General features: G+C 36.3%; 1 pseudogene; it reads right to left on the bottom strand.

Annotated features, from left to right (window-relative positions):
- Positions 1–2,674: 2,674 nt before the first annotated feature.
- Positions 2,675–3,335, bottom strand: LOC100063516 (large ribosomal subunit protein eL19-like; annotated as a pseudogene).
- Between the last annotated feature and the right edge of the window lie 597 nt (positions 3,336–3,932).

Below are 3,932 nucleotides of genomic sequence, written 5' to 3'. Positions count from 1 at the left end.
ATGGTCTCTCTGTGTGTATCAAGAGAGATCGCTGGCGTCTCTTCCTCATTTTATAAGAACCCCTGTCCCATTGGATTAGGGCCCACCTTTATGACCTTATCTAACTTTAATTGCTTCCTTAAAGGCCCCATCTCCAAATACAATCACATTGGGGGTTAGGGCTTCAACATATGAATTTTGAGGAAACACAATTCAGTCCATAACAGAGGTGATACTAAAAATATTTTAAAATTTATAGGTCACAGCAACAAACATTCACAATGGGGACAAGAGTGACCACAACAGGACCATAAAGACCTCAGTAAAGTGTCTACAGCTGACAAAAACTGATGCTTATTCTAAACAGAATTAGTTTATTGGCTGTTTTGGCTTCATTAAGCCATAGTCTAAATCCGTCTAGTGTCATTAAAATTGTACACACACTAACTCCTAAAAGGTAATATTTACTGCCACACACTTAAACGTCATCAGGTCAAATACACAAAAACTTCTGTGCAGCACGACAGGAATAAATGTAGCACTTCTCAGCAGGACGCTGCTATAATCTAGAGGTAATAGCCATAGTCATCACAAACTATTATTCTTGGCAAAAAATCACCTGTGTCAATGTGCTTTAAATGAAATGCATAACATAAGAAAGCTCTAATTTCTTCTCATTAGTTGACTATCCAACTTTCTAATTAAAAAGTAACCTTTTTCTATTACTGAGATAGCTGAAACTATTACTGTGTCTTAGAATGAGGTTTACAATCTTTCTTTTCTTGGGTTTAACAGGATCTCTTCATCAAACTTCATGCATTTTCGATTTGTTTTCAACAAAATATGCTAACATTTATTTGCAAGGTTAAGAAAAGTCTCAAACTTAAGAAAATACAAAAATATTTATGCAAATGTTTAAATATCTTTCTACTTTTTTAAACATAGTGACATTCCAGCTGAGAGTCTAAATTATGTCCCCACTAATTACCTTTTCCATGAATCCTACTGTGTAATGCTCTCCTATTAGGAGATTTTAATAATAGCACAAACCCTATCTTCACAGCAATGATACTAGACTTCCAAGTACTTCTTTAAAACTGAAGTTTATAAAAGTTTCTTTTCCAAAAGTAATTCACCATTGAAATGGCTTTTTAACATCTGTCTAGCTCAAATCAGACTGCCAGAGGAGAGAATAAAGCTGTGATATGTGTTAAAGAGAGTAATCACCTGACATTGAACAGCTGACATAGGCCGGTAAACTTGGGACATGCTGGTTAAGAGCAATGCCTCTAGTGGTGGATCACCTGGATTTTAAATGCTGCTCTTGCAATTATTAGCTGTGCATGCTGGGAAGTATTGTCTCTTCTTTTGTGACAATGATGAGAGCCTGGAGACAAAAACCGAATTAGCTTAACCAAAATCTCCCCCTTAGCCTCAACTGACCAAAACTAAATCTCATGACCACCTCTAATGACAAGAGGAGAAAATGAACAGGGTGCATCTTAATCTTTATTTAATCATGTATTGATTGAACACTTGCCATCTACCAGATACTGTGTTATATGGTTGGAAATGTTATTTCTCTTAGTCCACAGAGCAGCCAAGTAAAGAACGCATCATTATCCTTCTTTTACGTTGTCCCTACAAATCATTAAAAGACAAAATCATTTCATGATTTTGCAACCTGAAACTTAGTCTTCAGTTTCTACTATAAATGCCTCTAAAACTTCACCAAATTATATGTCCTTATCTTTGGTTTAAAAAATACAATCACCATTTTTATGTATTAGCTACACTGTATGCTACTGGAGGCGTCTACTCATTTATGGCCCCTATTAGTGGCACAAAACCTTAGCTCTAGCTAGCTGTGGTGTTTCAACTGGAATACGTCTTCCTTGGAAATAGAGAGAAAGAGGATGGAAGGAGGAGTGGGAAGGAGAGAGAGAGGAAGAGAGAAAAGAGCGGGGGCGGGGAGAGAGATTATATTGTGAAACAAAAAAATAGTCTATTGATTCAATTAAACTTTTGTCTAATGATTCAATTAAACCTTGTCTAATTTTACTTGGATTGAGCCTTTAATAAAGCTATCAGCAATGAAAGACATTAAAAGTAGTCTGGACTTCCCTAGTAAATATTTTAAAAGATAAGAATAGTGGAGAGCATATAAAATTAATATAATATTCAGAGTTCAGTAATTACAAGTTGGTTTGTCCTTTGAGATTAAACTGAGTTTTCTTCTACCTTTCAGATTACTGTGTGATGATAAAAACGTATTATTTTTGTGACACTTAGACAAATTCCAATTATTATGAATATCTTAAAGAACCAAATTTTAAGGTGATTAATCTTAGTTTAAGAGTGATATCTTAACATCTTAATGCAAATATGTTTCAATTTCCAAAAACAGAAAAGAAATTCAGAACTTAGGTTTTTATTGCTAAAGAAAAATGCTTGCCATTACCTAGGTAAAATGAACAAAATATGTATGGAGTGATTAATATATATATAATGTATTGTTAATATACACATATGGAAAGAAGTCCCTTGTTTAAAATTTATTATATTATAGAGAGTAAAATTTTATATTTAAATATTAATACTAGTGTTTCTAAATATTTAGAATACTCTATGAGCCCTATTCTTTTCTTTTCTCTTTCCTTTTGGCAGGTAAGGCTTGTTTTATTGAATGACTGATCTACGTAACTACCCAGGCCACTATGTACAGACGAGAGAGGAGAAGCTTTATTTCTTGGTCTCTCCCTCCTTGGACAGTCTTAATGACTTCCTCCTTCTTGATCTGGAGCAGCTCTTTACTGCATTTGCAAACTTCCTTGTTCTTAGACCTGTGGCCCTCAGCTTGGTCAGCCAGGAGCTTCTCGGGAGGCTTGTCTGCCTTCAGTTTGTGGATGTGTTCCACGAGAACCTGTGTTTTTGAAAATATCTCTCTTCACTTTCAGGTACAGGCTGTGTACATGTCAATCTTCTTAGATTCACGGTTTCTGAGCAGCAGGAGCAAAATTCTTATCCTCCTCATCCAGGTTACCTTGTTGGGCATTCCAGCATTGGAAAGCCTACCTGTCCCCATATGCCTGCCCTACCAGTGGGACAAGGTGGTTTTCTAGCATCAAGCCTAGGAGTGATCAGTCACAGGCTTCTTGATGATCAGCCCATCACTGATGCAGCTTCTGGACCTGCTGATGGGAGCTGGCAATGGAGATTTCACTGGCCTCGTTGGGGTACAACCAGATCTTTTTTCCACAGCAGAGGACACTGGAGGCCAGCCTCTTCTGAAGCCCGAGCCTATTTATGACTGTGTCTGCAATGGCGAAAGAAAAGAGCTCAGTTCTATTCTTCATTAGCTATTGTTCTACACATAATTGAGAAGAGGATCACGTGATGGGAAGATGGGACAACCTATAACCAGAAGATCTTGGTTTTGGTTTCCATTCTTTCATCTATTAGCCACAATAGAGATTGGACAAGTTCATTTGCTTGATGATTAGTGATGTTGAGCAGCTTTTCATGTGATTGTTGGCCATTTGGATGTCTTTGAAAAAATGTCTATTCAGGGTCTTTGTTTATTTTTAAATCAGATTATTTGGTGTTCTTTTTTTTTTTTTTTTGCTATTGACTTGTATGAGTTCCTTATATATTTTAGATATTAACCTCTTATCAGATATATGGTTTGCAAATATTTTTTCCCACTCCATAGTTTGCGTTTTCATTTTCTTGATGGTTTCCTTTACTGTGAAGAGGTTTGTTAGTTTGATGTAGTCCCATCTGCTTAGTTTTGCTTTTTGTTCTGTGCTTTTGGTGTCATATGCAGAAAATCATTGCCCAGACCAATGTCAAGGAGCTTGTCCCCTGTGTTTTCTGGTTTCAGCTCTTACATTTAAGTCTTTAATACACTCAAGTTAATTTTTGTAAGTGATGGAAGACAGGGGTCCAATTTC

The sequence above is a fragment of the Equus caballus genome, chromosome 19, assembly GCF_041296265.1.
Source record: "Equus caballus isolate H_3958 breed thoroughbred chromosome 19, TB-T2T, whole genome shotgun sequence".
Classification (NCBI taxonomy): domain Eukaryota; kingdom Metazoa; phylum Chordata; class Mammalia; order Perissodactyla; family Equidae; genus Equus; species Equus caballus.
Note: the sequence above shows the minus strand (reverse complement) of the source record. Positions and strands in the feature narration are given on the sequence as shown.